The 23,010-nt window shown below is 40.1% G+C and overlaps 2 long non-coding RNA genes across 2 annotated transcripts; both read right to left on the reverse strand.

Moving 5' to 3' along the window:
• Positions 1 to 312: 312 nt before the first annotated feature.
• On the reverse strand, positions 313 to 6,699 carry LOC119265033. The gene is made up of 4 exons (XR_005131353.1): positions 6,390 to 6,699; positions 4,006 to 4,082; positions 2,477 to 2,740; positions 313 to 937 (listed from the first exon to the last, which is right to left on the reverse strand). It is a non-coding gene; the product is annotated as an uncharacterized LOC119265033 (long non-coding RNA).
• A 5,044-nt stretch (positions 6,700 to 11,743) lies between these two features.
• On the reverse strand, positions 11,744 to 18,168 carry LOC119265035. Its single transcript, XR_005131355.1, has 4 exons — positions 17,857 to 18,168; positions 15,448 to 15,524; positions 13,909 to 14,172; positions 11,744 to 12,369 (listed from the first exon to the last, which is right to left on the reverse strand). It is a non-coding gene; the product is annotated as an uncharacterized LOC119265035 (long non-coding RNA).
• Positions 18,169 to 23,010: the final 4,842 nt, after the last annotated feature.

The raw sequence follows: 23,010 nt of genomic DNA on the forward strand, positions 1-23,010 counted from the left end.
TAACAGAGTTATCCTATGTTGCATTGTGTTGACTCATTATTTAAAGTATCCCACATAGCAAGCACATGTCGGCACATATAGATCCATTAGCTGGGGCAGTCGTGGGCTGGAGGTTAGGGAACTGGCCCTGTGACTGGAAGGTTGCCGGTTCTATCCCCAGCGCCGACAGTCTAAGACTGAGGTGTCCTTGAACAAGACACCTAACCCCCAACTGCTCCCCGGGCACTGTGAATAGGGCTGCTCACTGCTCCCTTGTGTGTGTGTGTGTGTGTGTGTGTGTGTGTGTGTGTGTGTGTACTAGTGTGTATGTGGTGTTTCACAGCATGGATGGGTCAAATGTGGAGGTGAAGTTTCCCCATTGTGGGACTAATAAGGGTCTCTTAAGCTTGATCGGCACCCTGCTGACTGTAATAGCAGCCCACTTTCCTCTTACTATCTGTAATAAAAATAAAATTTAAGGTAGCCTTGTTTTTTAGTTGAAACTCCAAATCTGTTTTTTCTAGTGTACGAAAAAATCACTCACTTTGACAACCAGCCCAAACCAGGCCAGATGCTGTACATAAAAATCTTTTGATGACCGCTTCAGGTTCAGGTCACCCTGCAGACCTCTAAAAATGTTTTAAAATGTATAAAAATTGTAAATGTATAGAACACTAGAAAGGAGAAATGGAGAAGAGATGGTCGATGATTGCATAAACTTTTTCGTTATGATTGACTGATTAGCACTAGTGCTCAACTTGTCACACTACTCCCTGCGATATGTTTTGTTTCTTGCAGATGTTCATGTTCAGGCTCTCTTGGAGTCTCTGAAAAACCACTGTTATATACTTTCTGAAGAAAACTGCCAAACCAATGAGGGCTAAGACAGACAGGAGGGCCACAAAAGTTACACTTATATGATGATTATGAAGACCGCTGCTGCCAAAATATTCTTTTTCTGTAGAAAAGAAAAGAAACGGAAAGAGTATTACATTATTAGTGTAAGGCTCATATGTTCCACTGTAAGTATGCTATTGCTGCCACTTTACATTGGTTTCCTAAGAGTTTTGCATTGTTTGTGTGTTTGTTTTGATGCTTGCCATCCTATCTACTGAGTGACTTTCTAGCTCAGAGACTTATTGGACTGGCTGTTTGGGTGACACTATTATGCAGCCTGGACCGGCTGCTTATTGATCAAAAATTACCAGTAAACAAATCTACATGTCTTATAAAATGTATATAAATTTCTAAAATCTATACAGTGCTGATAACGGTAAGGTAGTTTAATACGTCCTCATTGAGGACTATTATGCCTCACAACACCCTGCATGTATCTCCTCCCCTTTAATGAATAGTAAAAAAGTCCATTTTAAGCCCAAACTTTATCTCAGAACTGTGGTAAAACAATGTACAGGGCATCAGGCAGCATATTTATAAGCATGTCATGTAAGAGTTTCTGTGAAGTAAATATTAAAGTCAAACGCTTCAAATGTCTGGTTCCTATCATCACCACTGTGAACCATTCTGACTTTGCAAGTTTCTCTATAACGGAGCATTTCACATCAAATCAGTCTGGATGTCTTTGTTTACATCATAGTAATTTAATCATACAGAAACGTATAAAATTGTTGGAATTTCCTTTTAAGCCTCAAGTGAACATGCCATGCATGTATGTGCCTGATCTGACGCTCACCAGTTAGAAGGACACTATGTTGCCAAAAGTATTCACTCATCCACCCAAATCATTGAATTCAGGTGTTCCAGTCTCTTCCATGACCACAGGTGTATAAAGCTGAGCCCCTAGGCCTGCAGACTGCTTCTACAGACATTAGTGAAAGAATGGGTCGCTCTCTGGAGCTCAGGGAATTCCAGCGTGGTACCGTGATCGGATCGTGAAATTTCCTCACTACTAAACATTCCACAGTCAACAGTCAGTGGGATTATAACAAAGTGGAAGCGAGTGGGAACGACAGCAACTCAGCCACGAAGTGGTCGGCCACGTAAAATGACAGAGTGACATCATATTAAACCCAATGGATTAAGAATGAGATATCACTCAATTTCATATGTGTGTGAAGGCAGACGAGCGAATACTTTTGGCAATATAGTGTATATTATATTATATTATTTATTTATTTAATGCATAGCTCAAAAAATGCCATTTGACCAGAGCTAAAACTCTAGGTATATACAGAAACAACATGTTTTTATCTTCTTAGTTGAATTGTAGTATTTTGGCAGTTAATGAGACCACAAATGTTTTATTACTGTATTCTACAAAACTATTTTCTTCCTTCTAATCTTTCTTTCTGTGGATAATTTGCTGATTTACACTTATGATGCTATATGAGATGCTGCCCTGACGACATACAGTGCTCCCTGATATTCTACTGTATATATTTGTCTTGTAATTTTATTTATTTTCAGGTAATTAAAGTCAGTTAAATGTCAGTCTGAGATTAATTTAACAGTGTACACTGCAGTGAAGGAAAATTACCTGATAAGATCACACTGAAGTTCTTTGTAAGAGAGTCAGTATTCAGCTGCACCCAAAATGTATATGTTCCATTATGTTCCATGGACAGATTCTGAATTGGGTAATAAAACTGAAGCTGACCAGTACTATTCTCATGTTTCAGTGTTTTGTTGTCCTTCTTCCATTTATATAGGATTGCTTTGCAGTCTTCACACGTAACTGTGCAGGTTAAATTTAATGGCTGCCCAACAGTCATTTTTATGTCAGGACAGTCAAGTTCAGCATCTGAAAAGGTAATAACAAACAAAGACAGTGAGTAAATTCTAACAGTTTACTGAACACAAACACGCACACAAACACCTGCATATATATCCATGCACTGTGTGATGATGTTATCTTTAACCTTTTCATGTCTGGTCTGAAATCTGGGTCACATTGTATTTGGATGGTCCCCTATAGATGCTCTACAGATCCTTAAGTCATTAACAAACCTTCTGGTGATGTTCGGTTAATTAACAACAACATTGTGTGTAGGGTTAGGGTTAGGAATAGATGAAGGTTTTGCCTTGAGGTTAACGTTAGGGTTGCATTGAAGTCCAGTTGCATTCAATTCATATTAAGTTGAATGTTACTTAAAGATGGACTGAGCATTTACAAAGCATCTACAGTGGAGCATCCAAACAACACGCAGTCCACACATTAAAGTTTAGTCCACAAACTGTTAGGAACAACAATCTTTTTGTTTTAAAGGGTTAGATGTCATTAAAGCACATGGCTAAAATCGTATGTTTATATATGTATATATATATGTATGTATGTATATATATATATATATATTATATATATATATATATATATATATATATATATATATATATATATATATATATATATATATTTATATATAAATATAAAATTATATATAGACCCCCAAGACACATTTGTGAAATCTGTTTGTGTAGTATGAGTTTATTTGCTGAGAAAAGTATTAATATTTGAATAAACAAAATTAATTAACAATTAATAATGAATGTTTTTAAATTATGAATGTGACTTTATTCTAATGTATCTTGCGATAAACTCACTGATGAGGCATATTGTTTAAAAATTGGCTTAGATGCCTAAAACCTTCGCACAGTACTGTGTGTATATATATTCCCAAGTTATACTAACTTTACGCTTTGGTCAAGGAATAATTCTCAGTCATAACGAATAAGTCAGACATAGATTTTTTTCTCAGGGTCTTTCTCAAGTAAAGAAAAATGTAGGAAGATATTGGAGACTGAGGACCACTACAAAAAGCAGCTAAAGTATCCTTTCTCTGGAATTAAATGATTCCTATAAATGAGCTCAAAACACATAGGATGTCTGTTTCTCTCTGCTGATAGAAAATATTTAGAGAAGAAGCAAAAGGATCTGTTAGATCATCCAGTGTGTAAGTAAGTATAAAATAATTTCACCAGCTGGAACAAAGCCAGCAGCATTTTTACTTATCATACTAAATGTACTTTTTGGACTTGGGTGAATGTGAGTGAGCTGATTTTCCTTACCTTTACAGAAACAGGGTGTGATGAGAAGTACTTGAATCAACTGAAGGAGACACCATCTGTCCATGGCCTCTTTTGCTCTGGAATTGCATTTGAACAACTCATCAGACAAGAATGCAAGACATGAATGTGATACCAATGGGTTTAGTGACAGGGGTCAGGGAAATGATCTCAGATTAGTGAATCATAGTGAAGCCAAGTGGTTTATGTTTGCCATGTTACTTCCTCGCTGAGGGGATATTCCAATTGGATTCTTCCTGGCTCTAGCCACCCACACCACACTTGCTCAGCTGCATGTGATGTAGAAACCATTAACTCTTTCTATTTTCTTTCTCCTGAGTGTTGTGTCTTTGAAGGTCAGACTACTCCAAATAAAGCCATTTTGCACTTGCAACTGATCTACATGCCTCCAGCATCATTTGTGTTTACTAATTTCTTTAAAAGATGTTCAATATCAGCACTACATATTCTTAAATAAAAAAAAATCTATAAATGTCACAGGTGATGTTTCCTACTAATTCATTTAGACACAAATATAGCGTTTTTCACAGAGACATATTTTTTATGATGATATACAAACACAAACTAATTCTAATTTTCCATCAACACTTTTGTTATAGTTTAAAGGGTGAATTCCACCTAATTTTCAGCCTTAGCATTACCATGTAAACAATGTCATTCAGAGGAGTTTGCTGTGAAAGGCACCCTTCTAGAGATACTGGCTGAATTGTTCATGGTGTGATGGTGATAAGAGCCAGACATGCCTCAAAAATCTACCTAACATATTGAGAGATGGGATGTCTGAGTATGCTGCCTGGCGTTACTTTATGACAGATTTGAGATCGGGCTCTGGACTAAAACGTATTTCTTAAACTCATTCATGGTAGAGAGGTACAAGCAGGGCATGTAGTCAAAACATTGTCTAGTTTTGCCGCTAAATAACCATCATTATCATTTCATACAAAGTCTCAGACAACATACTGTAGCCAGCCTCACTAGTTATTCTGGATAGTACATAAAGATTTTTGTGCTGTAACGAGCTTCTCTACAAAGCAACATCTCACAACAGACGACTGTCATTGACTTTATTTACTCTTGAGCCACTGAATTTACAGACAATTTATAAATTACATTTTACTTTGCATAGAGCTGACAAATACAGCTTATGAGCTCTTATAATTTGTTATGAACAGTACTTATAATACATTATGTTAACAATTCATATGGCATAATAAGCATGGTTATAACATGTAATGCATTTTTATAAATATTTATAGCCAGGTTTATGATGCCTTATGAATGCATTATAACATGTTATGAATTATATGTGTTTATAGATGCTTACAAACATGACATTTATAGAAAGTGTTACCCAAATTATTTTCAGTTCTCAGCTCATTTAGCTCCAACTAAAATAAGCTTTTATTGTCAAATGTTTTTTGTAAAGTCCTGTCTTGAAAGTTCAGTCCTCAATCCTCTCAGACACGGATTTAACGGAGTTAGTATAGTTTAAATGATATTTAGGAAATAGACAGTTCTTGATTTCACTCAGAAATCATTCATCAAATCATTGATTTGCTGGCAGGTTTCTTTAAGCGGGGGGGATGTTTATGTGCTTGGATGTTTGTCTTGTGAAATTTTGAAATTGTTTTTTTTATTGCCCTCCCTTTGTTAGAGAAATTTAATTTGGTTTGTGTCACATATTTGCTGAGTTTCCATAGCCTAACTTTTGTTACGGGGGCTGTGTTTTAGTTTTAGAAACTTGTTGAGGAGAGAGTTAGATTTGAAATCATTAGTTGTGTTTGTTTATTATTCTGGCAATTGCCTGTCCCTGAAGCCATCACCTCAACTTGTTTGAACGTTTGAAGGAAATAAACCTGCCATTTTCTGGTTTAAATGGTGTCTGGTGTCTGGTCTGGCAGCAGGTCTGGGGAGAGAGCCCACTCTTATTCTGTGTTGTGGCCTGACCCTAGACTGAGTCGTGACATCCCAAGGTTCAGTTTTAAGGCTTTTGCTTTTCTTTTTGTTTATGGTAAAACTTGGAAATGCCACCAGAAAACAGATACATTTTCATATCTATACTAATGACACAATTATACACTCCCATTCCTTTCTTGTAAAGTACTGAATAAAGGGGGATCAGTGTGGGTACCTATACAGCTGAACTACATAAGGAACCATATCCATGCAATTATATTTCAAAGGAAAATGTGAAATCTTTATGCAACATAAAAAATATACATGCTCAGGTACAAAGCCACAAACCACAAAGCAATCTTTAAAAGCAGTCTTTCTTTTCTGAGTGGTGCTCAGAATGCAGCTTGAGATAAAATTAGTTCAAGCTGCATATTCAAAACATTTCATTCAGAGAGAGAGAGAAGACTTACAGTGAGGAGTAAACAGGATGTCAACAGTGGTGGTTTAGAAGTTCTTCAGCCTGGTACTTTCACTTCGACATTTTAATACTGCACCAAGCAACTCCCACTGAAATGAGGGAATCACCTCCAGCTTCCATTTCCCATCTTAAGTCACGCAGTGTTGCACTGGAAATCAAAACAATAGCTTCGTCATGATGTACCGTGTTCTGACTGAGAATAATTCCACTGTGTTCAGGTTATAGTTGTATTCCCAAAGTGAAGTGGTCCTCAAAAGTCCTTCTGTCCTGCAGCCTGATGTGTTCATTCAATACGGACGATGTTCTGCTGACATGTAACCCTGATCTCAGGAAACTACCACCAGAGAGGGGGAATAAAAGTAGGGGGGGGGGGTTAATGGAGACAATGAACATCCCTTTTTTCCCTGGACTGTGTTGCACTGAAAGTCATACATAAAAATGTTCTGTAACAAAGAGAAACAAGATCAGAAATTAAACAAGTGGCTGGGTTTAAGAAGGAAATAAAAAAAAAAACTGAAAAAACTTCTTACTTATAGAAAAGTTTCCTTTACAAAGTATATGGTGACACTTGCACAAATACAAAAAAGACATTGAGCTGCCAGGTAGGCCTTCCTGGACCTTATATTAACTTATATACTAGTAAAGACACAGCTTCCTGCTGCTATAAATATACATGTGAAAGTCACAGTACGCTGTCGAGGGTTGGTTGGTCAGCACGAAGAAGACAATAAGCAAGCATGCCAAAGGCTGGTCTTTAGCTGTCATGTCATGTCCTGTCCATGTGTTCATGTTTTGTTTTAGCCCATGTGCGTTTGTTTTGGTTTAGCCCCCTTGTTTCATGACTCCGACCCTGATTGTCTCCACCTGTTTTCCACCTCTCCCTCATTTTCCCTGTGTATACAAGCCCTGTGTTTGCCCCTTGTCTTCGCTGGTCTTTGTTGGTTGTTCTGGTTACTGTGTGTTGTTTGATGTATGTTGGCAGAATTGTTGCTTGAATCTTTGTTGTTTGGTGATTAGGATTTGTTTGTGTTGCTCGTCATGTCTAACTCTCGTGCGACCCGTGTTGGCTCTATGACCCTGATTTTGGATTTGCCCTTAATAAATCTCGCTTATCTCAGCACGTGCGTCCGCCTCCTCGCTCCCCATTACATAAAGACCAGCCTCCAAAGGACGCAGTGAGACTCCGGTATGTGGTTGTTCTGTTGGGACGAAACTCCGGCTGTTTCTAAGCAGTCCCAACGCCACCTAGCCGGAGACAGCAAATCCCCTGGTGCTGAGGGAACATGAGCGTCTCGTCGGTCCCGGAGGAAGATGAAGGACCATCCCGTCTTCGAGTGGGATGTCAAGCGCTCAGGTAAGCGCCTTGGGTCTGCCCATCTTGAGCAACGCTGCAGGGAGGAGCGACCTGCAGTGCAAGATGTGGTTAGATGGACAGAGCATACAGAAAACCCCTACAATGGTACTTGGCTCCCTTTCAAGAGCCAATGCGAGCTGCCAATAGCTCGAGTGAGCATTGGAAGCGGCCGAGTGGGTCCCGTGTCTGTTTGTTCCTCCAGGTTGGAGCAGCTGTCCCCAGCCCAGACCCGCCACCAGTCGCCGTGCCTCCGCCGCCAGTCGTCATGCCTCCGGACCCACCGCCAGCTGCCACGCCTCCGGACCCACCGCCAGCTGCCACGCCTCCGGACCCACCGCCAGTTGCCACGCCTCCAGACGTCATTGCAGGCCCGCCTGCCCCCGTGGACGTCGTTGCAGGCCCTTTGTTCCCGCCACTCACCTGTGTCTGCTGTTCCCCATGGGTCTCCTGTTCCTTCTGTGTCTCCTGTTTCTGTTCCTTCGTTTCTGCCCTGTTCTGTTCCTGGTTTTATCTTGTCCTGTTGTGTCTGTACCCGTTCCTGTGTCTCCTTTTGTTTCTGTGCCAGTTTCTGTCTGTGTGTTGGTTTCTGTTCCTGTTTGGGTCTTGGTTCCTGTTCCCCTCTCGTTTGCATGGACTGTGGTCCATTCTTGTTTCCCTCGTCCTGTTGTTTCTCCGGTTGTCTCTTGTTCGGCGTCGTCTTGTGTTGTGCCTCCTTGTCCTCTCTCCGTTTTTCGCCCTCGTTCTGTTTGTTTCATCTGTTCCTGTGTCTGGTGTTGTCTCCTGTTTCTGTGCCTTTGGCTTCCGCTAGTGTTCCGGTGTCTGTGCCTGTCCCGTGTCCTGTCCCGGCTCCTGTCCTTGTCTAGTTTGGTCCTTGTTTTTTGTCCCTTGTGTCTGTTTGGTTTTTTGTTCTGTTCTGTTTTTGTTTGGCACGCCTTGGTGTGCCCGCCTTGGTGTGTGTGGTGGGTGGGGGTGGGGGGTACTGTCACGATTGGCTCCTCCCGGTCCTGTCCATGTGTTCATGTTTTGGTTTAGCCCCCTTGTTTCATGACTCCGCCCCTGATTGTCTCCACCTGTTTTCCACTTGTCCCTCATTTTCCCCATGTATTTAAGCCCCGTGTTTGCCCCTTGCGTTGGCTGGTCTTTGTTGGTCTTCGTCTTATCTCAGCACGTGCATCCGCCTCCTACTCCCTGTTACATAAGACCAGCCTCCAAAGGACGCAGTGAGTAAGTGAGACTCCGGTATGTGGTTGTTCCGTTGTATAGGTTGTTTAGTCCAATGACTGCTGGGATAGGCTCCAGAACCCTTCATTGTGTGTGTGTGTGTGTGTGTGTGTGTGCGTGTGATTGTAATTTCACAGAAATCAGATCAAAGCAGAAGTAATACAATACATACTTATTTTGGCAGCTGTGTAGCATTAAACACAAAGGAGGCCCTGAACCTGCTGCAAGAAATGCTCTTTTATTGAACACCAGGCAAAAATGCTCATAGAAAGCACTGAACTAATGTGTGAGGTGGATAATTTTTTGATTGCAAATTTAGGGATAACCTATGGACAACTTTTCCTACCCATCCAGTGGTCCCATGCATAAGTAAAGTAGCGTTCCTTAATATTTTTTTTTTTTTGTGTTTCTAATATTAATTCAGTAAAGATCCAGCTTAATATTAGTACTTACGACTTGATAAGACCATTGGGCTGTGAAAATACCTGAATAATTCTTTTAATGCCAGTACCATTCTCTGATAAGGACATTTAGCCTGTCACATTATCCTACCTATCCACATCAATGCTGGCAGCATTTTATAATTTGGTGATTGGCTATCAACACATCCTACTTATAGTTTAATGTTTGAAGCATTTCCTAACACAGAGATAGAGATGAGGCTGATGTCGACATCTTGTTCATCAGCTTATTTTTTTAAATTGTATATTTATTCAATTTTTACAAAGGGTATAAGACATACAATAGATATAAGTCAAAATAAGAAAAAACAGACCAACAAACAAGCAAACAAAAATGGAGCTAGGTGTACATTACAATAATAATACATTGCATGTCCAGAAATGCATATACATCCAGGTCTATGTGAATTACCCATGTAGCAGCATCCTTGAACAGCTGAAACAGTCCTGTAACCCTGAAACTGCTCCTTTCGGCCTCACTTTGATGGAATAAACACCTCATCATAGCCCCTATGCCTGTACCATATTTCACTACTATCAAAATCTAGTTGAAAGTAGTTAATAAACAACAATTATAAAAGAGTAGAAGAGCAGTATAGAAGAGTCTGATCAGAAGACCAACATGTTTAAGATGCTTATTGGTCTGGAACTTCAAGGAAAAGCTGTAAAGTCTAAGTCTTTAAAGAAAATCGAAAATTTGTATTAGCTAACAAAATGAAAAGTACTGTGCAGAAGTCAGAGACCACTCTTATTTTTTCAAATTCCAATCAAAAAAGCCATTAACAATCAAGAGCCCAAACCTCAACACCAGTGAACATGTTTGAGATTATTTGTGTCATGAGAAGCAGAAAATGCAAAGTTCAGAGAAGCAGGAGAGAAGCAGGTCCAGGAGGAAGACCCAGTAACTTTTGGGGTATTTGGACATATCCGTGGAGAGTAATAACAACATCTGGACACTCAACTGGCGTCCCGCATAGCTTGATGTTGGGTCCTCTTGGTGCCCATGTTGTGCCTCTCCATGGATACATCCAAATATCCCAAAGTTACTGCTTCTTCCTGCTGATCCAGCTCCTCTTCTTCATGATCTGGAAATCAACTTCCAAGATGGCATGTTGTTATCTCACGGAGAAAGGACCAGAAAAGAGAGAAAATAATAGTAAAGCATGGCAGCAGCTCTGAAGCTGTACACAACAGTAATCGAGCGCCTTCTCATCTGGATGGTGTCATATGAAAAGATGAAGGCAAATGAGCTTCCTCCATCATCTCACACTGCCAGGAAGCATAATTTCCACATTACTGGCTTTCTGCTGATGGTCATGAATACCTCAACACATCTGGATCAAACATGATGAGGAGACGTGCGCTGCTGATTACATGAATATCATGATATTTTTCCCAGTGCTGTGTAAATGCAAAATACAATACATGCAATATAGCAATAAACACCCAAGAATTCAGCTTTGAATTCTGTACATTTATTAAAGTTATAACATTTATTATGCACAGTTTTTGTGAACATCATATCTGTTTCATGTCAACTTATGAAGACAAAAAAGAAAGCCTTTCTTTCAAATTCCAGCCAAAACCACATTCATTCATACGTACAGTTGCTTCAACACAGAAACCCTTAGTACTACTTTACTTTAAGCTTTAAGTTTATCTATGTTTATCAAAAACTGTACATCAAACACATACAACAAAATAGAAAATGAAACAAATGACATAAGCTTAATTCAGTAGTTTAGTGCCACTCTGTATCACGTTTGTTTCCAGTTATTCCATTGTACAGTAGGGTAATGATGTACAATAGTGAAACGTTTAAGTGGAAAATAAATTTAGCACTGATAAGACCTGACAAGCAGAAACACAGAACTCCAGGGGTCACAGTAGAGAGCAGCTTTATAAAAATTGGCCCTTGAGCTAATTTATTCAATGACCACATTGTGTCAGAATTACATCAAACAGTAAGTTAACAGAGTTATCCTATGTTGCATTGTGTTGACTCATTATTTAAAGTATCCCACATAGCAAGCACATGTCGGCACATATAGATCCATTAGCTGGGGCAGTCATGGGCTGGAGGTTAGGGAACTGGCCCTGTGACTGGAAGGTTGCCGGTTCGATCCCCAGCGCCGACAGTCTAAGACTGAGGTGTCCTTGAACAAGACACCTAACCCCCAACTGCTCCCCGGGCACTGTGAATAGGGCTGCTCACTGCTCCCGTGTGTGTGTGTGTGTGTGTGTGTGTGTGTGTGTGTGTGTGTGTGTGTGTGTGTGTGTGTGTGTGTGTGTGCACTAGTGTGTATGTGGTGTTTCACAGCATGGATGGGTCAAATGTGGAGGTGAAGTTTCCCCATTGTGGGACTAATAAGGGTCTCTTAAGCTTGATCGGCACCCTGCTGACTGTAATAGCAGCCCACTTTCCTCTTACTATCTGTAATAAAAATAAAATTTAAGGTAGCCTTGTTTTTTAGTTGAAACTCCAAATCTGTTTTTTCTAGTGTACGAAAAAAATCACTCACTTTGACAACCAGCCCAAACCAGGCCAGATGCTGTACATAAAAATCTTTTGATGACCGCTTCAGGTTCAGGTCACCCTGCAGACCTCTAAAAATGTTTTAAAATGTATAAAAATTGTAAATGTATAGAACACTAGAAAGGAGACATGGAGAAGAGATGGTCGATGATTGCATAAACTTTTTCGTTATGATTGACTGATTAGCACTAGTGCTCAACTTGTCACACTACTCCCTGCGATATGTTTTGTTTCTTGCAGATGTTCATGTTCAGGCTCTCTTGGAGTCTCTGAAAAACCACTGTTATATACTTTCTGAAGAAAACTGCCAAACCAATGAGGGCTAAGACAGACAGGAGGGCCACAAAAGTTACACTTATATGATGATTATGAAGACCGCTGCTGCCAAAATATTCTTTTTCTGTAGAAAAGAAAAGAAACGGAAAGAGTATTACATTATTAGTGTAAGGCTCATATGTTCCACTGTAAGTATGCTATTGCTGCCACTTTACATTGGTTTCCTAAGAGTTTTGCATTGTTTGTGTGTTTGTTTTGATGCTTGCCATCCTATCTACTGAGTGACTTTCTAGCTCAGAGACTTATTGGACTGGCTGTTTGGGTGACACTATTATGCAGCCTGGACCGGCTGCTTATTGATCAAAAATTACCAGTAAACAAATCTACATGTCTTATAAAATGTATATAAATTTCTAAAATCTATACAGTGCTGATAACGGTAAGGTAGTTTAATACGTCCTCATTGAGGACTATTATGCCTCACAACACCCTGCATGTATCTCCTCCCCTTTAATGAATAGTAAAAAAGTCCATTTTAAGCCCAAACTTTATCTCAGAACTGTGGTAAAACAATGTACAGGGCATCAGGCAGCATATTTATAAGCATGTCATGTAAGAGTTTCTGTGAAGTAAATATTAAAGTCAAACGCTTCAAATGTCTGGTTCCTATCATCACCACTGTGAACCATTCTGACTTTGCAAGTTTCTCTATAACGGAGCATTTCACATCAAATCAGTCTGGATGTCTTTGTTTACATCATAGTAATTTAATCATACAGAAACGTATAAAATTGTTGGAATTTCCTTTTAAGCCTCAAGTGAACATGCCATGCATGTATGTGCCTGATCTGACGCTCACCAGTTAGAAGGACACTATGTTGCCAAAAGTATTCACTCATCCACCCAAATCATTGAATTCAGGTGTTCCAGTCTCTTCCATGACCACAGGTGTATAAAGCTGAGCCCCTAGGCCTGCAGACTGCTTCTACAGACATTAGTGAAAGAATGGGTCGCTCTCTGGAGCTCAGGGAATTCCAGCGTGGTACCGTGATCGGATCGTGAAATTTCCTCACTACTAAACATTCCACAGTCAACAGTCAGTGGGATTATAACAAAGTGGAAGCGAGTGGGAACGACAGCAACTCAGCCACGAAGTGGTCGGCCACGTAAAATGACAGAGTGACATCATATTAAACCCAATGGATTAAGAATGAGATATCACTCAATTTCATATGTGTGTGAAGGCAGACGAGCGAATACTTTTGGCAATATAGTGTATATTATATTATATTATTTATTTATTTAATGCATAGCTCAAAAAATGCCATTTGACCAGAGCTAAAACTCTAGGTATATACAGAAACAACATGTTTTTATCTTCTTAGTTGAATTGTAGTATTTTGGCAGTTAATGAGACCACAAATGTTTTATTACTGTATTCTACAAAACTATTTTCTTCCTTCTAATCTTTCTTTCTGTGGATAATTTGCTGATTTACACTTATGATGCTATATGAGATGCTGCCCTGACGACATACAGTGCTCCCTGATATTCTACTGTATATATTTGTCTTGTAATTTTATTTATTTTCAGGTAATTAAAGTCAGTTAAATGTCAGTCTGAGATTAATTTAACAGTGTACACTGCAGTGAAGGAAAATTACCTGATAAGATCACACTGAAGTTCTTTGTAAGAGAGCTAGTATTCAGCTGCACCCAAAATGTATATGTTCCATTATGTTCCATGGACAGATTCTGAATTGGGTAATAAAACTGAAGCTGACCAGTACTATTCTCATGTTTCAGTGTTTTGTTGTCCTTCTTCCATTTATATAGGATTGCTTTGCAGTCTTCACACGTAACTGTGCAGGTTAAATTTAATGGCTGCCCAACAGTCATTTTTATGTCAGGACAGTCAAGTTCAGCATCTGAAAAGGTAATAACAAACAAAGACAGTGAGTAAATTCTAACAGTTTACTGAACACAAACACGCACACAAACACCTGCATATATATCCATGCACTGTGTGATGATGTTATCTTTAACCTTTTCATGTCTGGTCTGAAATCTGGGTCACATTGTATTTGGATGGTCCCCTATAGATGCTCTACAGATCCTTAAGTCATTAACAAACCTTCTGGTGATGTTCGGTTAATTAACAACAACATTGTGTGTAGGGTTAGGGTTAGGAATAGATGAAGGTTTTGCCTTGAGGTTAACGTTAGGGTTGCATTGAAGTCCAGTTGCATTCAATTCATATTAAGTTGAATGTTACTTAAAGATGGACTGAGCATTTACAAAGCATCTACAGTGGAGCATCCAAACAACACGCAGTCCACACATTAAAGTTTAGTCCACAAACTGTTAGGAACAACAATCTTTTTGTTTTAAAGGGTTAGATGTCATTAAAGCACATGGCTAAAATCGTATGTTTATATATGTATATATATATGTATGTATGTATATATATATGTATATGTATATGTATGTGTGTATATATATATATATATATATATATATATATATATATATATATATATATAAAATATACTTATATATAAATATAAAATTATATATAGACCCCCAAGACACATTTGTGAAATCTGTTTGTGTAGTATGAGTTTATTTGCTGAGAAAAGTATTAATATTTGAATAAACAAAATTAATTAACAATTAATAATGAATGTTTTTAAATTATGAATGTGACTTTATTCTAATGTATCTTGCGATAAACTCACTGATGAGGCATATTGTTTAAAAATTGGCTTAGATGCCTAAAACCTTCGCACAGTACTGTGTGTATATATATTCCCAAGTTATACTAACTTTACGCTTTGGTCAAGGAATAATTCTCAGTCATAACGAATAAGTCAGACATAGATTTTTTTCTCAGGGTCTTTCTCAAGTAAAGAAAAATGTAGGAAGATATTGGAGACTGAGGACCACTACAAAAAGCAGCTAAAGTATCCTTTCTCTGGAATTAAATGATTCCTATAAATGAGCTCAAAACACATAGGATGTCTGTTTCTCTCTGCTGATAGAAAATATTTAGAGAAGAAGCAAAAGGATCTGTTAGATCATCCAGTGTGTAAGTAAGTATAAAATAATTTCACCAGCTGGAACAAAGCCAGCAGCATTTTTACTTATCATACTAAATGTACTTTTTGGACTTGGGTGAATGTGAGTGAGCTGATTTTCCTTACCTTTACAGAAACAGGGTGTGATGAGAAGTACTTGAATCAACTGAAGGAGACACCATCTGTCCATGGCCTCTTTTGCTCTGGAATTGCATTTGAACAACTCATCAGACAAGAATGCAAGACATGAATGTGATACCAATGGGTTTAGTGACAGGGGTCTGGGAAATGATCTCAGATTAGTGAATCATAGTGAAGCCAAGTGGTTTATGTTTGCCATGTTACTTCCTCGCTGAGGGGATATTCCAATTGGATTCTTCCTGGCTCCAGCCACCCACACCACACTTGCTCAGCTGCATGTGATGTAGAAACCATTAACTCTTTCTATTTTCTTTCTCCTGAGTGTTGTGTCTTTGAAGGTCAGACTACTCCAAATAAAGCCATTTTGCACTTGCAACTGATCTACATGCCTCCAGCATCATTTGTGTTTACTAATTTCTTTAAAAGATGTTCAATATCAGCACTACATATTCTTAAATAAAAAAAAATCTATAAATGTCACAGGTGATGTTTCCTACTAATTCATTTAGACACAAATATAGCGTTTTTCACAGAGACATATTTTTTATGATGATATACAAACACAAACTAATTCTAATTTTCCATCAACACTTTTGTTATAGTTTAAAGGGTGAATTCCACCTAATTTTCAGCCTTAGCATTACCATGTAAACAATATCATTCAGAGGAGTTTGCTGTGAAAGGCACCCTTCTAGAGATACTGGCTGAATTGTTCATGGTGTGATGGTGATAAGAGCCAGACATGCCTCAAAAATCTACCTAACATATTGAGAGATGGGATGTCTGAGTATGCTGCCTGGCGTTACTTTATGACAGATTTGAGATCGGGCTCTGGACTAAAACGTATTTCTTAAACTCATTCATGGTAGAGAGGTACAAGCAGGGCATGTAGTCAAAACATTGTCTAGTTTTGCCACTAAATAACCATCATTATCATTTCATACAAAGTCTCAGACAACATACTGTAGCCAGCTTCACTAGTTATTCTGGATAGTACATAAAGATTTTTGTGCTGTAACGAGCTTCTCTACAAAGCAACATCTCACAACAGACGACTGTCATTGACTTTATTTACTCTTGAGCCACTGAATTTACAGACAATTTATAAATTACATTTTACTTTGCATAGAGCTGACAAATACAGCTTATGAGCTCTTATAATTTGTTATGAACAGTACTTATAATACATTATGTTAACAATTCATATGGCATAATAAGCATGGTTATAACATGTAATGCATTTTTATAAATATTTATAGCCAGGTTTATGATGCCTTATGAATGCATTATAACATGTTATGAATTATATGTGTTTATAGATGCTTACAAACATGACATTTATAGAAAGTGTTACCCAAATTATTTTCAGTTCTCAGCTCATTTAGCTCCAACTATAATAAGCTTTTAATGTCAAATGTTTTTTGTAAAGTCCTGTCTTGAAAGTTCAGTCCTCAATCCTCTCAGACACGGATTTAACGGATTTAGTATAGTTTAAATGATATTTAGGAAATAGACAGTTCTTGATTTCACTCAGAAATCATTCATCAAATCATTGATTTGCTGGCAGGTTTCTTTAAGCGGGGGGGATGTTTATGTGCTTGGATGTTTGTCTTGTGAAATTTTGAAATTGTTTTTTTTATTGCCTCCCTTTGTTAGAGAAATTTAATTTGGTTTGTGTCACATATTTGCTGAGTTTCCATAGCCTAACTTTTGTTACGGGGGCTGTGTTTTAGTTTTAGAAACTTGTTGAGGAGAGAGTACTCCTGCTTGTAGACCCAGTTTAGTTAGATTTGAAATCATTAGTTGTGTTTGTTTATTATTCTGGCAATTGCCTGTCCCTGAAGCCATCACCTCAACTTGTTTGAACGTTTGAAGGAAATAAACCTGCCATTTTCTGGTTTAAATGGTGTCTGGTGTCTGGTCTGGCAGCAGGTCTGGGGAGAGAGCCCACTCTTGTTCTGTGTTGCGGCCTGACCCTAGACTGAGTCGTGACATCCCAAGGTTCAGTTTTAAGGCTTTTGCTTTTCTTTTTGTTTATGGTAAATCTTGGAAATGCCACCAGAAAACAGATACATTTTCATATCTATACTAATGACACAATTATACACTCCCATTCCTTTCTTGTAAAGTACTGAATAAAGGGGGATCAGTGTGGGTACCTATACAGCTGAACTACATAAGGAACCATATCCATGCAATTATATTTCAAAGGAAAATGTGAAATCTTTATGCAACATAAAAAATATACATGCTCAGGTACAAAGCCACAAACCACAAAGCACTCTTTAAAAGCAGTCTTTCTTTTCTGAGTGGTGCTCAGAATGCAGCTTGAGATAAAATTAGTTCAAGCTGCATATTCAAAACATTTCATTCAGAGAGAGAGAGAAGACTTACAGTGAGGAATAAACAGGATGTCAACAGTGGTGGTTTAGAAGTTCTTCAGCCTGGTACTTTCACTTCGACATTTTAATACTGCGCCAAGCAACTCCCACTGAAATGAGGGAATCACCTCCAGCTTCCGTTTCCCATCTTAAGTCACGCAGTGTTGCACTGGAAATCAAAACAATAGCTTCATCATGATGTACCGTGTTCTGACTGAGAATAATTCCACTGTGTTCAGGTTATAGTTGTATTCCCAAAGTGAAGTGGTCCTCAAAAGTCCTTCTGTCCTGCAGCCTGATGTGTTCATTCAATACGGACGATGTTCTGCTGACATGTAACACTGATCTCAGGAAACTCCCACCAGAGAGGGGGGATAAAAGTAGGGGGGGGGGGGGGGGGGTTAATGGAGACAATGAACATCCCTTTTTTCCCTGGACTGTGTTGCACTGAAAGTCATACATAAAAATGTTCTGTAACAAAGAGAAACAAGATCAGAAATTAAACAAGTGGCTGGGTTTAAGAAGGAAATAAAAAAAAAAAAACAGAAAAAACTTCTTACTTATAGAAAAGTTTCCTTTACAAAGTATATGGTGACACTTGCACAAATACAAAAAAGACATTGAGCTGCCAGGTAGGCCTTCCTGGACGTTATATTAACTTATATACTAGTAAAGAAACAGCTTCCTGCTGCTATAAATATACATGTGAAAGTCACAGTACGCTGTCGAGGGTTGGTTGGTCAGCACGAAGAAGACAATAAGCAAGCATGTGTTGCCGGCGCCAGACCTAGGGGTTATCTGGGCCGACAGCGTGTGGTACACAGGCCGGACAGCACCGTGAACCACTGTGAATCAATGAAGAAAGGAGACAGTGATTAGTGTCTCTTCCAGCCAGTGCCAGTTTATTTCTGAACTTAGTATGCTCAGAGCTGAAAGTTAGTTTCTCCGATCAATCCCCACTGACGCCAAAAGCGCCACCCACTGGCTGAATAGTGGAACTTTACCATAAATACAGCAAATACAGAAAAAGCTATTACCGTAACTATGAAAATAAAATGAAAATACAGCAAATTAAAATAAAAAAAAACAGGTGTGTGTGTGTGTACGTATGTGTGTGTGGGGGGGGGTGTGTGTTCTTATTTAACTTTAAGAGGCAATTTCTCAACCCTCTACACTCTCCCCTGCTTTACACGATGGCTCCTGACATCTAGAACTTACTAGCAAATGTTGTATTTCTAGCTAACCATTCAAGAAAGTCAACTATCCAGTATGCATGCTATCCTGTCATTCTGTCATCTCTTACACAAAGTCCATGTCATAGTTAGTAAGTCCACAGTATGGGTCTTGGAAAAAAAGAACGGTCATGGAATGGTGGGTAAGTCATCACCGGGTAAGGGACACACGGAAACACTGCGTTTACTCCTGTTCCCCAAGGCTGGTATGAAGGTAGTCCCCACTGCTCATAAGTGAATACTTCTCTGGGTTTTACATTTCGGGTGGACCTACTCACAGGTTGTTCCAGACACTTGTCAGAGTCATCCTCTTCCAAAGACTGCTCTGAAGTTATGTTATCTGGAGTATGGTCCCTTCCTGAAGGTTCCTGAACTTCCTCTGAAACCACTGTATCATCTTGTCTTGGAGCCCGACTCGCCTCGGCTACTGGTACGGAGTCTTGCTGTATACCTTCTGTTCCCGTTACCTGTGTCACATGCTGAAATTCTGGTGCTCCTGCTCTTAACCCACTGTGGAGTTTTGGTTGAACGGTCTGGTCATGGTCCATTCTTCTTTCATACAAAGGTAAAGGTTGTGGATTATACAAGAACTCTTCATCCCCAGTTGAATCATCAGCGCACTGTTCCTCAACTCGGTGGTTGCTTTGAGGGTGCTTTTGTTTCGGGGACCTCTTTTGTATCCTGTCAGTCCGCTCATCTTGTTCAAATGGCAAGTCATTTACCAACATCAAGAGGTTACGGTGTAACACACGTAGAGTTCGTTCTCCCGATTCTTCGTGAACCCTATACACAGGACTATCTCCAACCCTTTCAATGACACGGTGCACCTTTTTCTCCCAGTATGCACGCAGTTTGCCTGGGCCACCTCTTTCGGACATGTTTCGCACAAGTACCCGATCTCCAGGTTGTAGCATGGCACATTTAATCCCCTGGTCATAATACCTCTTTCCCTTTTCCGAACTCTTTTTGCTGTTGCCAGCTGCGATCTCGTACACTTCCCGCATCCTTGATGCCCATTTTTGCACATACTCCTGCTTGCTTCGTGCTTCTTCCACAGGCTTCAGATTGAACATTAAATCAATAGGCAATCGTGCAGATCTCCCGTAAAGGAGAAAAAACGGGGAATATCCTGTTGCATCATGTCTTGTACAGTTGTACGCATGCACGATATGGGGTAAATGATCCTTCCACTCAGTCTTTTTCTCTTCCTGTAAAGTACGGAGCATCTGCAAAAGGGTTCGATTCAGTCTTTCCACAGGGTTACCCTGTGGGTGGTAAGGGGTAGTGCGAGAATGGGAAATTCCTGTTAGCTGCTGAAGTCGCTGGAAGAGGCTATTCTCGAATTCCCTGCCCTGGTCGTGATGGAGCTTTTCGGGATACCCAAAGCGAGGGATAAAATCAGAGAATATCTTCTCTGCCGCAGTTTTGCCTGATTTGTTCTTGGTCGGATAGGCTTGTGCGAAGCGGGTGAAATGATCTACTAGGACTAAGATATATTCGTAGCCTCCCTTACTCGGCTCTAAGTGAAGATAGTCTACAGAGACAAGTTCGAACGGAGAACTGGTTGTAATAGAACCCATTGCTGCTCTGTCTGGAATGTTTGGTCGTTTTTGTTTAATACATGAACACTGACGTATGACATAGTCTTCAATTTCACGTTGCATAGATGGCCAGTAAAATTTTTCTCTTACCAAATGGATCACTTTATCGGCCCCGACATGCCCCATGTCATCGTGCAGATGCTTCAACACTACCGGCTTTAGCTTACGTGGGAGTACCAGTTGCTTTCGTAAACCCACCTGCCTGTAAAGAATTCCATTGTCCAGTCTCAGTCTTTTCCATTCATGTACTAGTCTGTGCGTCTCTCGTCCCATATGTCGCTTGTCTTTGTCATTTGGATTCCAACCTCTCTCCTTTAATCCTACCACTTCACGTATAGCATCATCCTCCATCTGGGCAGCTTTGACATCCTCGGGGGTAATGACAGGCCCACTCACAGAAGGTTCATCGGTGTCTCCTGATCTTAGCTGCAGTGCAGCCACCCATGGCACATCATTGTTTTGCTGAGCTTTATCTCCCCGCCATATAGCAGACACCATCTCAGAGGGCATTGTTTCAGTGTACTCTTTCAGGTGATCTTGGAGTTTCACTGGGTACCGTGACAAGGTATCCGCATCAGTGTTCGTCTTGCCTGGCCTGTATTTGATGTTAAAGTGAAAGTCAGCTAACTCACCCACCCATCGATGTCCAATGGCATTCAATTTGGCTGTGCTTAAGACATAAGTAAGGGGGTTGTTATCAGTATACACTGTAAACATGGGCGCATAATACAGGTAATCCCGAAACTTATCGCAGATTGCCCACTTGAGAGCGAGAAATTCAAGCTTCCCTGAATGAAGATGATAATTCTTCTCAGCAGGTGTCAGTGTCCTTGATCCGTATGCAACAACACGTAGCTTGCCCCCTTGCTGCTGATAAAGCACAGCCCCCAAGCCTTCATTGGATGCGTCGGTGTGTAGGACAAATGGTAGTTCAAAATTTGGATATGCCAATATGGGTGGGTTGGTCAACACGTCTACAAGGCGAGACACGACGGCACGGTGCTCGGAAGTCCACTGCACTGGTGTCCTGGATGGAAGCTGACCATGGCTGTGGCTCCTGACTTTGTTCTTGCCCCGGACAAGTTTCTGACTGGGCTCACTAGGACACTCGTGAAGCTTGAACAGTGGTCGTGCGATTCTCGAAAAATCTTGAATGAAGGACCGATAGTAACCTAAAAAACCCAACAAAGCCCTGACCTCACCAACAGTCTTTGGCTCCCTCTCTCTAAGCTGTAACACTGCTTCAAGGTCTTGAGGGTCAATTTGGACACCTTCACTTGACACTAAACGCCCTACATATCTCACTTGGTGCTTGAATAGTTCACATTTCGTTGGACGTAACTTCACACCATACTCTCGCAAGCGACACAGTACTCGTCTGAGGTCTTGGACGTGATCGTGAAACGTCTTTGAAAAACAGAGCACGTCATCCAAGTAAGGGGTACAGCAATCGTCACGCAAATCATCGAGGACACGTTCCATGCATCTTTGGAACGCCGCAGGCGCATTCGTGAGTCCAAATGGCAGACGATTCCACTCATATAATCCCCACGGTGTACTAAAAGCGGTCAGGTGTCTGGAAGCCTCATCAACAAAGCCCTGATGATAAGCGCTGCCCTGATCGAGTATTGAGAACCATGAGTAACCCCCAAGGTTGTCAAGCAGATCCTGAATCCGTGGAAGTGGGTGGCGGTCTGGAATCGTCTTGCGGTTCAACTCTCGGAAGTCGACACACAAACGTAAGCTCTTGTCCTTTTTCCGGACACATACAACCGGAGACGAATATGGTGAGATAGACCTCCTTATCCAACCATGATCAAGCAAATTCTGTACATAATCTTTTACTTCTTTATACAAAGGCTTTGGAATGGAGTTATAACACTTCTGTACAGGCGTTTCATCTTGAAGACGAATTTTCAGTTGCAAACTTGGGATGCATCCGATGTCTGCATCATCTCTGGCAAATACATCTGATTCGTCATACAACATCTCTCTCACTATCTGTTGTTCATCCTTTCCAAGGTGACACAAGTCGACAGGAGGGTTCCACTTCCCCCTAACTGTGGCTTTATGAGAAAGTTGGTCTGCTCCCTTGCATACTTTACTCTGCTCACTTTCCTTCAGCTGTGTGGCACCGATCTGGGCAGCTGGAAAGTGAACTGGCTGTACCTCTCTAAAATCTTCAAGAGTACCTAGGACAGTTCTTTTAGGAAGGTAGATGTTGTGCTTGGTTAGGTTGTGAACTGGAATTCCAACCAGTTTTGAGAACCCACAAGGGACATTTACTAAAGCGGAAAACAGCTCCAACCCCTCTGGACAATCATTCTCAGGACT

Source organism: Pygocentrus nattereri, chromosome 13 (genome assembly GCF_015220715.1).
Source record: "Pygocentrus nattereri isolate fPygNat1 chromosome 13, fPygNat1.pri, whole genome shotgun sequence".
Lineage (NCBI taxonomy): Eukaryota > Metazoa > Chordata > Actinopteri > Characiformes > Serrasalmidae > Pygocentrus > Pygocentrus nattereri.